At 34.0% G+C, this 14,387-nt stretch overlaps 1 protein-coding gene and 1 non-coding gene across 2 annotated transcripts in view; one reads left to right on the top strand and one right to left on the bottom strand.

Moving 5' to 3' along the window:
• Nucleotides 1–14,387, top strand: part of LOC106103699 (centaurin-gamma-1A) — a 140,326-nt gene that overhangs the window by 64,677 nt on the left and 61,262 nt on the right. The window lies entirely within an intron of this gene.
• On the bottom strand, nucleotides 9,377–9,448 carry Trnah-gug. The gene has a single exon. It is a non-coding gene; the product is annotated as a tRNA-His (tRNA).

Raw genomic sequence — 14,387 nt, 5'->3', positions numbered from 1 at the left:
AAGCTGTTGGTAGGAACACCTAGAGACTCGAGACGCTGTCTTTACTAAACGCTCATTATGACAAACACTACATACACGTACGAAACGTGGTAAAGTACTCACAAAAAACTACGTACTAGCTAAGTGTACTATTTAAAATAAAAACCAGCATATTTAAAAATAGTTACTTAAATAATAGTGGAAAAAAAGATAGTTATACATGTGACAAGGCCTAATTGAATTTCTACACATCAACAAAAGTAAGTAAGAGCGTCGGTGGCTCAGTGGTTTGAACACTTGATTTGTAATCTACAGGTCTTGGGTTCGAATCCCGCCATGTACCAATGTGATTTTCGATTTTTCGAATTTTCATATGTACATAATTTACCCGACGTTCTTACGGTGAAGGAAAACATCTTGATGCAACCTGCACATAGCGGCGAAGAAATTCAAAGATATGTGTGAAGTCAACCAACCCGCACTTGGCCAGCGTGGTTGACTATGGCCTAGTCACCCCTAATTAGGGTAGGCTCCGAGTCCCTCCGTGGGGACGTATAGTGAGCTGGTGATGATGATGATGATGAAGAACAAAAGTAAAATGTTATTAAAAGGTCACTTAGGGAGACTTTTAGTTGATGCAATATACGAAATCTACTCTAAGGGACTATTTTAACGATCATATAATGTGACAGATGTTAGGTAAGAATTTAGATGTTCGAAATCAGTCGGATTTTAATTAAAGACTAGCTGTTCCCGTGCGGCTTCATCCGCATGGAATTATGAAAATTTCATTTTATTACTGACATTTGTCAAATTATCAATTCCAAATGTCTAAATGACATGACATGATGTGAAACCATGGCAACCTTGTTCCCTTGATGTTGGCAGCAGCTTATGATCTCTTTCCCACATTAGGGTTTTCATCCAATTTACCCCCTAAGTTTAATAGCGTGAAAATATATAGCCTAAAGCATGACGTAAGTGTAGGGCTTTTTATTAAAGAAGGAATTATTCAAAAATATGCTGTAATTGCTGACATCTTAGGCAACAAAGAAGTGTGTGTTAACGCTTTATTATAATAGTATAGATATACGAAAGATTATTTTTCATAAACGTTCATTGCTGGATGTATGTGTACATGATTTATCTAACGCCAACAGCGTGATGCGGTTCTTTCATTTACACTTTTCATACGAATGACACATTTTCAAGCCCTCGAAGGCATTTGCGTCACTACGAAATATAGGTTTCGTTTGCGTGAAAGCGCCCTCTATCGGTAGTAGAGTTCACTGACAAATATACAAATTCTGTCGATGATGCTACGAATACTTTGACGGATTTTCGTGTTAAGTACTCTGAATGTAATGTTTTTATTATTATAAACGGATATTATTGTTGTGATAGGTATGTATTCGACGTATCCCTTTTTCTTTTAAGGGAAGGGTGGGAATAGCAAGAGGATATTACAGAGGAGAGGCCCAAATGAAGGGGAAATATCTTCTTTATCGTCCTGTCTGTCGATTAAAGGATAATCTGCAATTCCGTATGTCTACGGGCAACGATCGTTTCTTTATTTCGACGAGTTTTAGCTTGATTGAAATAACTTAATTTGAATGTTATTATGTGACAAAAAACAACACTTCTGTTAGCTAGCAAAAAAATAATAAGTTGAAACTTTATTGTGTGACAATATTCTGTATTCAGTTTTTAATCTATTCACTGTCACGCGCGAACGTCGGACATCGTTATGCGGGATTTCACTTACATATCCAAAAACATATATTTTCATATATGCTACGTCGATTGCGATCACTTATGACGGAGGGTTTAGATATGAGCTGATTGTGTTTTGGTTGAATTTTTATTTCACAGTGTTTGTTATTGGATAGCTTTTCATAAGCAATTTATTCAAATAGAACTGCTTTCATAAACGAAAGTCCTTTTACTAAATAATTTTTCACAGAAGTTGAAATAAATTCTATTTTACTTAAAATATATTTCGAGTAAAATGTTTTTCAATAGCTTTGTGTTACTATTAATGTTGGAGACGTAAGTTTCCGCTCGTCACTACTTTCTAATCTTAAGTAAGTACTTTTAAACTTAAGTTATCAAAATTATTTGTACTATTCGTTACATTTATTTTAAGCAGCGGAACTTACTGATAAGTAGGGTAACTTTGAACATCGAATATCAACACGGATGAACGAAATAAGCTTAGAAACCTTTGATCATTGCGATATAATCCGATTACAGTTGGGCAAGTTACCCTTAACTTAGGTAACTTAGATAAATGGTATAGTAAGTCGACTGTATACGATTTGTTTATGCCAGAAAACATCATATTAAACTAAAATTTTAATATTAAAGTTTTGATTTATAACTGCAAGTTTACAAAATTTACAAACGACGATTGTTCCACTGACTTCTAGTATCCAACTTCTATACAAGTCATAGATATGTATAAATAGATAGGCGATTGTTTGAAAATTATAGGTTTGACTTCGTTCCGACTTAAATGGGTCTTTTGATGTTAATGACAGTAAGTACTTCACGGATATTAGTTGGAAAACTTTTCAAAGCGCAACAAAATGACACAGCTTATACCCTGTCCATTAAGAGAGGTTAGTAACAAAATACTGATATCCTTCTCTCTATTTAAGATACAGAGACAGCGATGTTTTTGTACTGGTTTTGAGGCAGTGGAAAATTATAATCTAGTGACGTCAATTTGTGGTAAAAAAAACACAATATCGTACATTCCTATTCAGTATCAACATCGAACTGGAATCCCCGCCTTTATAAAGACAAAATGCGGTGATCCTTTTGCTCAAAGTAAATATCCTTTATAAATAACTCAAACAAAGGCATGTTAATCATTCTTTTGTACAAATTCACATTGATTTAGAGATTTGTTTTATCAAAGGAATTATTCTCTTAGAACTCGATCTCGAGAATTTCTTTTACGGAATTATTTTAATATTCCAACATGTTAATTTTATTATTTCTTCGTGTTAAAATTGATTTATTAGTAACAGATGAAATATTTTTTATAATCTTACTTCATACTTCATACTTTCTTACTAATATTATAAATGCGTAAGTTTAGATGGATGGATGTTTGTTAGCGTTTGTAGCCTAAGCGGCTGAACGGATTTCCATGAAATTTGGCACAGGCTTAGGGCATAGTCTGGAAGAACACATAGGCTACTTTTTATCCCGGGAATAGTTACGGTTCCCGTTCGATTCATTAATTTAGTTTTCTAATGTTTACTCGATCACTCTGCAACGGGTCAACATATCTTATTGAAATTTGGCAAAGATATAAAACAAAGTCTGGAGTATACATGAGATAAGCTTCATCCCCGAGAAATGTCCGGTTCCCGATGGATACGTAGCTTTTTGTAATTTATATAGTTCGTATGTTTTCGAATACCACGCGAACGAAGTCGCGGGCAACAGCTCGTCTTTATGTTACTTTTAATATCTTATGTTTAATGTCTAGTTACTTTAATGTACTAAAACTAAACTTAAATGTACAATTTGATTCTGTACGCAGTAAGTACATTACTTTGAACTGTATCAAAGTTGGTAACTTGTAGTAGTCTAGTAATTACTAAAGATATTGTAAGTTTAATAACTTGCACGAAGTACATTAACTTAAGTAGACATAAGTCATATCGTTACAGTTGCAAACATGTGTTTTAATAGTTAATTATTTAAGATTTTACAATAAAACCTAATTACTTATAGGAAAATTTCGCTAGTTTTAAATAACAGAAGGTAGTACTGTAAAAGTACAAAGGGAATTCAACTGGCGGGGCATTAGCTTTAATCCCCTTTTAGACGTCGCCCCCCGAACGTCCCCTCCCCTTCCTCTGCCCCCGAACGTCCCCTCCCCTTCCCCGCCCCTGAACATCCCCTCCCCTTCTACCTCTGCCCCGGGCAGGACGAATGTTTACCTCGTCGGGGAGCGCAATCTCATTGTTTTATTACAACCATAGTCTCGAGATGGGACGCTGCCATTAAATAATTTAACAAAAATGAATACTTTGGTGTAATACAAATTTTTTATTCTCTATTATGATTATTGTTTAAAGCATCTTAAAGCGTATTTTTCTATCTATCAAATGGAATAATTTATATTTGACGAGCTGTTGCCCGCGACTTCGTCCGCGTAGTATTAGAAAACATACGAACTATATAAATAACAAAAAGCTACCTATCCCTCGGGAACTGGACATTTCTCGGGGATGAACCTCATCCCATGTGTACTCCAGACTTTGTTTTATATCAGTGCTAAGTTTCAAAAGGATATGTTGAACCGTTGAAGAATGATCGAGTAAACATTAAAAAAAACTAAATTAATGAATCCCACGGGAACCGTAACTATTCCCGGGATAAAAAGTAGCCTATGTGTTCTTCCAGACTATGCTCTAAACCTGTGCAACATTTCATGGAGATCCGTTCAGCTGTTTAGGCTACAAACGCTAACAAACATCCATCCATCCATCCATCCATATAAACTTTCGCATTTATAATATTAGTAAGATGTAATGCGATAATCATACTTCATAGTAATATTACAAATGCGAAAGTTTAGATGAATGGATGTTTGTAGCCTAAACGGCTGACTGGATCTGGATGAAATTTAGTATGGATATAAAACATAGTCTGGAAGAACACATAGGCTACTTGTTTTAATTCCATACGGACGGAGTCGCGAGCGACAGCAAGTATTGGTATAAGGGACAAATACACAGACCCAAATTGGGCATGGTTTGATTAATTCAACAGATCCTTTTTTACCTATTTCTAAAAGAAGGTGGTGTAATTATTTGCATTAAAATGAGACCGTTTAACTATTAAATAAATATATAAACGTATAAACTAGCTGTTACTTGCGATTTCGCCCGCGTGATTTTAAAAAATAATAAAATACAAAGCCTATGTTACTCAAAGATAAATTACCTTTCTAACGGTGAAAGAATTTTTAAAATTAGTTCAGTAGTTTTTGACATCTTTTAATACATGCAAAAATATAAAGCAATTTTATTTTTAATGAAAAAATGCGTTAAGTTTGACTATATAAACAAAAGATGGCGTTTATTTGCTATCCATACAAGACTAACTCAACTAGTGTTTACCGTGTTAGAGTGATTAAATTGTGAGCGTATGCAAAGTTGCATAGCAGAGGCGAACTCAATAAATCTACGTGCAAGCGCTAACAAGCACTACATCAATCATGCGCTAACCGACGCTGAGCTGGAATTGAAAACGTTCAACTTCTAACGTGGAGTGAATTATGTACTAGAAATTCCATCACATGTATTACTGTAGAATATTTATTAACTTTTATGCAGTAGTTTTACACTGTACATAATAATAATCATTTGCTACATATTGTACCAATTCATATGCACATAATTACGCGACGTTCCTATAGTGAAGGAAAACATGCGTGAAAAATTTAAAGATGAAAGACCAGCAGAGAGATGAGAGCGTCGGTGGCTCAGTGGTTTTAGTACTTGACTTGTAATCTACAGGTCTTGGGTTCGAATCCCGCCGCACCAATGTGATTTTCGGTTTTTCGAATTTTCATATGTACATAATTTGCCCGACGAAGAAATTCAAAGATATGTGTGAAGTCAACCAACCCGCACTTGGCCAGCGTGGTTGACTATGGCCTAGTCACCCCTTACTTAAGGTAGGCTCTGAGCCCCTCAGTGAGAAGGTATAGTGACCTGGTAATGTTGCATTAATTTATCTTAACGAGGTTTTCTTACAGCTTGTATATGTAAAGTTTTACTGAATTTCTTTAAGAATAGTGATGCAACCTGGTCATTTCTGTACCTAAAGAAATTCACAGATATGTATAAACTATGACCGGTTTGACCTAGTCACCCCCTTTATTTGGATCTGTTGAAATTTTTTATCAATGAATCGAAAGGAAAGACAAGGTTACGAGAGATTACAGTTAGATTCGAGTCTCTCAAATGCGAGGATTTTGGGAACTCTAAGAACGAAGTAGGACTAGTCAAGTCACCTCTAAATTTCGAGCACTTCAGTGACGATATATTACTGCTTTGAGAACTATTAAAATAAATATGGTTGTATGATGATTGATGCTTTCACATTATATTCCATTCCGGTGACGTCATAAGGTGTAATGTGTCATAAAGACCAGGGTAAAGGGGGGGGAATGAGGGAGTGACTTCATTATACTAAAACCTCTTTACTGCCGCGGATTTATTGCAACAAATTTGCAGAATATAGCCGAGGTAAAAGCTTTCCCAGTTTTTGATAAATTCCGACAATTTATAATAAGTTAAATTGCTATCATTACAATTTGAACTTTTATACTTCCGCTGTGATATTACAATTACAACATTGTTATTATAAAATACTAGCTTTCGCCAGCGACTCCGTTCGCGTGAGATTAAAGAAACACAAAACTGAGTAGCCTATGTGTTCTTCCTGACTATCTTCTACATTTGTGCCAAATTTCATCGAAATCTGTTCAGCCGTTTTGGCTACAAATTCTAACATCCATCCATTCATCTAAACTTTCACATTTATAATATTAGTGAGAAGAAAGATCGATAGATTTTGATTTTATTTTTACTAATTCATGTCGAAAAATAATTCCATATCGACCGAATTCTGAAACAGCGTTTTGTGTATGTAACAGATAAGTTGCATGTTTCAATATTTTAAAAAGGGCCTGTCCCACCACTGGCTAAGAGGTTCAGATAGCTTAAAAATGACGTCAATGTCAGGTAAGGGAACAAAAGCCGACATTACCATTACATATTTTACACGTTGGAATGTTATCAGATTGATATCGAGCGTCGGTGGCTCAGTGGTTTAAACACTTGACTTGAAATGTGATTTCCGATTTTTCGGATTTTCATATGTACATAATTTACCCGACGTTCTTAGGGTGAAGGAAAACATCGTGATGCAACCTGCATATATCGGCGAAGAAATTCAAAGATATGTGTGAAGTCAACCAACCCTCAGTGGGCCAGCGTGGTTGACTATGGCCTAGTCACCCCTTATTAGGGTAGGCTCTGAGCCCCTCGATGGGGACGTATAGTGAGCTGGTGATGATGATTGTTATCAGACAATTTACAATGTGGTGGAACAGGCCCTTAAATTCGATTCGATATTTATTATATTCATTTTAAATATAGGTAAATAATGACTTAAATGAAATGAGATTAACGATTGTATATTTATTACTCAATAAATCGCTTTAGTAATTATGAAATGGGATCGTTTCGTCTTAATGGGTTCCGTTATCAGTCCGTTACGGTCTTTAATCAATTTTATCGGATATTTCTTTCGCAACGTTATCTAAAAAACAATATTGAAAGAGCTAACGATGAAGGATTACATTTATGAATATTTATGGCACAATTTAAACTTATAGTTGATTGAATTATTTGAATGTGTATCAAACTATTTAATTAATATATATTTACTTTAAATAGTACAAAAACTGTATTTATTCCAATTAAAAAACGTAGCTTTGGAAAAACCGTTTAATACCTAATAGGACCCCTAAACCAATCCGATTTGGAATTCCGCAGCTAAACGCTATCAACGTAAATTGCTTAGGAATTGACGAAATTCTACGATCCCATGAAAATGTAATTCAGTAAAGGAATTTCTTGCGGCTCGTCACACAGCGCCAGGGCGTACAGGCGCCCTGGGCGAGATTTCTACTGCGCACATAAATTGCAAGACAAATCCATATGAAATAAGTTACCTGTGGCCCTCTCTATGCGCCTGTAACGCCCTGGGCGGACGCCCGAACACCCTATACTAACGCCATTACTGCATAGCGCATGTAAAGAGGTTCGTGTTATACAATGAGAATTGTCCCATATTACAGAATGGTTCTAGTGGCCACAATTCTTTTTGAGTTAATTTTAGACTTGAGTTATTTCTTTAAAAAAATTACAACAGACTCACTAAATGATCACTAAGGAAGATTTCTCACACGAAACAGTGCAACATTTTTTGTTATTTTACAAATGTTCATATAAAAGCGTCTTATCGTCGAAAACCAATCGTGCCGCGAACGTGGATTTGCATTCGACATTTCATATGAAAGATTGAGACGCGTTTGAAAATATCACAGAAAAGTCTAGCTCTTCTGCCAATCTGAGCTTTTGACATTGCATTCATACGAATACGCTCCAACTTTTCACCAGGGATTTATTTTTACATTTCACGGATAATACGCGAGGTTTTAAAATACTTTTCTTTATAGAAACATTTGTATCGTCTGCGTTTTTTAAGATAAGTCAAATATTTTAAAATAAACATAGAAAGTTTAAATTTATATTATTAAACATATATGAATACGTAAATCTATCTTATATACAGAATATTAACAGTTATATCTTTATGTTTTTTTTATATTTTTTTAAAAATATTAAGAACCTAAAAAAAGGTTACCAACGTTTACTCTACTCCTTTGGAGGTTAATTTCAGTTTTGCAATTTAGATAAGGGTTCTGAAAGCGTTCCTAAAATAATATTATTATTACCTCATTACTATTTCATGACAACCTTCGTTTCGGCCAAGCCCCCCTCTTCTCCCTTCCATACGGTACGTAAAATTCAATGCATAATTGAGCCCTCTGCCCTTGCCTACAAGAATTTCGTGAAATAAAGGTCGCTGGAGTGCTTTTGAAAGAAAATTATTTTCATTTACACAGATAAAAAATTGATACATAATACAACATTCGACGATATATTGTTAAATATCGTAGACTGGAATTACTTAAATATCCCTTTTTTATTAAATTAACTAAAAATTATTGATAAAACATTTAATTATTCCAGCTTTCCATATTTTCTGACTTTTGTTTGGCACTGAGAAAAGAAAATGTCTCGAATTAATTAATTCATTTATGTTTTTTTAAATTAACCTTTATTTAAGCAAGGACGTAATTTTCCTTATTTCGTTACAAGACGCTATCAACGCCATCTATTATAGTGGTGTAAAACCATTTGCTCCGATACTTTTTCAAGTAAAATAATTATAGCGCCATCTGTGAGCAACTGCTCAAACAACATGTGATTGGCAAGTCTAAATATTCTGCGTTTTTGTCACTAGATGGCGCTTGTCGGACTTACGTTGATTTTTTTTTTCAGAATCGTAATTTCCCCAAAAAGGCTGTATTAATTGAAATAAAAACAAATGACAGAGTTAGTTGTTCGCTACATTAGAAATTGTGTGTCCCTCAAAAATTGTACAAGCATTTATTTTAATGTAACTTAATTTATTAAACGAATTTCAAAAAAAAAAATGTCGAAAAAAAACTAGGATTGATTTTTCAAAAAATAAACAAAAAGTTAGCTCCGCCGCGACAGTGTTTGTGCACTGCCGTGACCAGGATTCGAACCTGGGTTACTACGGCCACAACGTAGGGTCCTAACCACTAGACGATCACGGCTATCGGAGCGATGAGAAAAGGTTTCAAATATTGTAATCGAATGTGCAGTTTACATTTAAAATAATTAAATTTTATTTTGAAAAATCCCCACTAATACACCTAGTAATTCTGGAACAAAAATCTATAAGAAATAATCGTATCTTTCAATCGCTAAAAGATATATATGAAAATGTTTTAGTTCGTGTATTGACAATGGAAACGCAAAGAAATGTTATGAGCCGGTTCACGTCTTGAGGCATTCAAAACATCTTGCTTGTCACGCTCTAATCCAATTTCGCATCTAAAGCGGGATAATAGCAAGACCGGTTGTGTCGGCTCCTTTGTACTCGATCTTTTCTGTAGACGACTTTCGCATACGTTACTTTTAGTAATAATAATTTCGCTTTTATTTTATAACAATTTTATTACATTAGGGAATTGTCTTTTGAGGGTATAATAAAAAGGGACAATTACTATTAGTTGTTGAATAAATAGCTAGCTTTTGCCTGCGACTGCGCCCACGTGGAATTAAAAAAAAGTAAGTAGCCTATGTGTTCTTCCAAACTATGTCTATGCCAAATTGCATCCAGATCCGTTCAGCAGCTTTGTCTAAAAACTCTAACAAACATCCATCCATCCATCTAAACATTTGCAATTAAAACATTACTAAGAAGCAAGATATAACAATATTGACAAAATAATTTAACTTGTGTACAATATTTTGTTCATGTCTTCATGCACGGAAGAACTCATTTCGCCTGAGGTCTATTATCAAAGGATTTTTAACAATACAGAGATCTGTGTTAAAATCTTTTACGTGTCAAAACGTGCACCGTTGTACGAACGTCTCTATGGGAATTACTCAGGATTAACATTCGGTTATACGCTTTGTTATGTTTTGTTGAACAAGAATGCCCTTTGGCGAAGTACATACGATTTTTTACTAACATCATTTCCCATTGCGTAAGAAATACAACTCATTATAAACACCACTGATAGACAACGGTTAATGTATAAAAGTTACTTCAAGAGCGCGTGCTTTGACTAAACTATATTTAAAATCAAAATCAAAATAAATCTAAACTATTTTTAGTTGTGCAACTAAACAGTTGAAATTTTTTTATATAATATAAGGTGGTAATCGAGCAAGCGGCCACCTGTATCCATCGAAATAGAATCCGACATGGACATAAACATCCGCAATTGCAGATGCGTTGCATACCCGTAATTGACGGAGGAGGAGACCCACAAAAAGACATTTTTCCTTCCTATGTGTCTCCTCCAACGTCAAATCCACTTTTCCTTACCATCCTTTCCTCTTAAGAAAAGTGTGGAAAAGAAAAGGGACAAAAATTAGGCCTCCGGCACCACACTCATCAGACGAAACGCGGAATTGCTTCCACTTCACGCCTGTTTTCTGTGTGGTCGTGGTATTACACCGGGCGTGCCGGCCCATTCGTGCTAAGATGTTAAAGCGGCCACTACCACTGTAACAATCGACAATCGCACAACAATTAAGTTAGTTTAGTCAAAGGTTTGCGCCCGCTCTTACAAACTTACCGTATACAATGTAAACAGTAAAAGCAAACTTTGAAAGTAAGAATAAATGGTATCGTGAGATGGTCATTCATTCAATTTTAAAAAATAAATACATTAACTGGGAAGTGTTCTTACGTAAGTTAAGAAAACGCACGTCTATAAGGCTTTCAAATGCAATGGAAACTAATTTTAAACCAGAACCAATTCTGATAAGACTGCATAGAATTTTTCTACGCTATTCGAATTCAAGTTGTCAACAATGCGAACACAACAATATTTTGCTTTTTATGCAACTAAATTCTAGAGACATCTTTTATTATCTAGGTCATCAACAACATAGTCTAAATATACACACTGCTGAGTAAAAACAAGTCACATTATTATTATTTTCCCTTTTTATTGTTAGTTATACAAATAAATAAATAATTTTATATTGTTAATTAAACAATAAACTTAATAAGGAAGATCAGTGCATAATATTATTAAAGTTACGTAAGTAAGTAACTTTATTTTATTAGAGTATCACAAAATTCAATATCGCTTTGATAATGTCAAAAAAAATCGCCCTCAGACAGTTCCGTTTCGAGTGAATTATAAAAAAAAACCTTATTCAAATATTTATGAAAGCTGTTACATATTTTTCTTCGTCTTCGGATACAATTGAGTTAATCCGCCCTTAGTTTATCTTTGTGATTTACTAGGGGTTTTTTCAATGTCTGCATTTCAACTGCGCTTCCAATTTGAACCTTAACACTTGTTAATAAAGTATAATTTTCATTGACGTTGTATGTCAAACTAAGAGCGTTTAAAAAAATAAGATAGATTCGTTCTTTTGGGGAACTTTTGTGGTTTTTAATTTTCTTTGATACACTTCAAAGTTCAATTTCAAAATATTTCTAATATTTATTTAACAAGTATGATACCGCAATAATATAAATAAGAAAATGACAGAAGAAGAATGGGGATGTTATTTTTTTTTGTTTAAGTTACTAGTGTTGTTATTTCAGTCGCTAATAATTTAAGTTCTCGAAATTATTTGTATTGTTAAAAATGGCAGCTATTCCCCATCTAACTAGAAAGGCCCGCAAAAAAAATCATAAATCTTAACGTAATCGATACATAAAAAAACAATCGAATTATAATAAAAATATTACCATTTTTGAAGCCAGTTAAAAAAAATAATTATTCTCGTAATATAGGCAAAAATCTTCCTTTTCCAGCCTTATTAAGTCTCGGGAATTTTTTTAATTATCTTCGTAATTCTTATTAAAAGTTGATTTTGTGTTCATGTTCTCTTCATTACTATAGATAACTAGCTTTCGCTCGCGACTCCGTCCACGTGGAGTTGAGAAAAACAAAAGTGAATAGCCTATGTGTTCTTCCAGACTATCTTCTACGTCTATACCAAATTTCATCGAAATCTATTCTGGTGTTTAGGCCACAAACTCTAACAAACATCCATCCATCCAAGTTTTCACATTTATGATATTAGTAAGATTAAAGAAAACAGCTCATTGCATACATAGTCATGTATTAAAATCGTATTAAAAAAAACATCCTTCGTTGAAATTGGATATCGTCGTGCGATCGCTATCAAAGCGGGAACATTACGGTTTCTTTCAATTCGCAATCCATTCACTGAATCACCTTGAACATGATTGACAGACGTCAGTTTGTTACAAAACTTATTCTCACATTGTCAAGGGTCGCACCCTTATTCATGGCTTGTACAATTATGCAACTACAGTAAGTTTATCTAATGTAACACCCGTAAAATTTAAAAGTAAATCTTTATATCTAAAGTATATAGTGGATTATATTTCAACTTTTACTTGAATATACGTTAAGTATAGGCCGAAATCTTAAACGAATCTAGAGTACTGCTTAGTAAGCGTCGCCTTCAATCAGACATTAGGACAATGGAATTTGGAATTTTAGCGTGGCCATTAAAGATGCTATTTCATATTAAAAGTCGTTTCAAGATTCGGCCTTTAAAGGCTTATCGGTATATAAAAAATATATATTTTGACTAGCTGTTGCTCACGGCTTCGCCCGCGTAAAATGTTTTTAACATAGCTTTTTAATGGTGCAAGAATTTTTAAATCGGCCTAGTAGTTTTTGGGTTATTTTAATACGTACAAAAAATACAAATCTTTCCTTTTTTTATATTAGTGTAATATATAGATTCAGTTTCATGTTTGTTTTCGCGATACATTTTTTTTAGTGAACGTCTGTCTTTTGTTTTAGTGTAAAACAAAATTTAAACACTCGGACAAGTTTCTCATGGTTTTTGCCTCAGTTTTATTATTCTAATATTTTTATTACCAACAAGGAACCAGTCCGGCAACACGGAAGCGCAGTCTCACGGCGATTATTTCAGTTTTAGTATAAAATTCACTGCATTTAAAACGAGCACGACTCAAACATCTGTCAAGTCCAGACGTCCATTGTTGTTGTACCTTTGTGTTTCTACAAAAATGTCAGTTATATAACTTTAGTTTACATTTATTTAGTATTTTTAAATTATTTTGGTACAAAAATCAAATATTACTACATATTTTGATAGTAAAAGATGACAAACGAGCATATTCGATATTCGCCAAAATCCGCGCGACCGTTGTCTATTTATATCAATATTTGCAGAAGCGTCGTCTGCCTTTAATCAACAGAGGACAGACAATTATATCTATCCCATTACCCTGTCAAATTCCCCTTCTCATAATTTCCTTGTACGGGTAGAGACGGGAAGAGGACTTGTAATAGGCCTCCGGCATTCATCAGACTGTACCTGGAATAACTTCTATGCCAGTCTTCTGTGAGGTCGGAGTGAACTAGACTAGCCGGCCCTAGTCTATCTTCTTTGGTATTAAAATATGGTCAACATACCGGTTATTTTAAAGCATTACTGTAAACGTATTAACACGATGGTTTGTTTTATGGTTGGAAGTTTCTAATGCTGTATATATTACAAACTTTCTCTACATCTTACTAATATTATAAATGCGAACGTTTAGATGGATGGATGTTAGAAGGTATCTTAACTGCTGAACGGATGTTAAAGAAATTTGACTTAGAGGTATAAGATTCTGGTAGAACTTATAGACGACTAATAAAGTTTTTTTTTAATTCGCGCGGACGTAGCTGCATGTGACAGCTACTACATATTTAATAATTTTACTTGAAATTTATGCTGTTCTAGTATTAATTCATGTTTTATTTGGTGTTTAAATAAAATCGGATATTTTATTAGATAGACTGCTATAATGTAATCTTTCAAAGATGTAGATTTTTTTTAAATATAGAAAAAAAAATTGCCTTTATTTTATTTTATTATCTATCTGCTTTTATAAGTCCAAATACTGTTACGTGGATTGGCAAAAATCTTTCATTTGATAGTCCATATTGTACGAAATTCCGTAGC

This window comes from Papilio polytes, unplaced genomic scaffold (assembly GCF_000836215.1).
Source record: "Papilio polytes unplaced genomic scaffold, Ppol_1.0 DF823731.1, whole genome shotgun sequence".
Lineage (NCBI taxonomy): Eukaryota > Metazoa > Arthropoda > Insecta > Lepidoptera > Papilionidae > Papilio > Papilio polytes.
The sequence above is the reverse complement of the archived record's forward strand: the minus strand, read 5'-3'. Positions and strand labels throughout refer to the sequence as shown.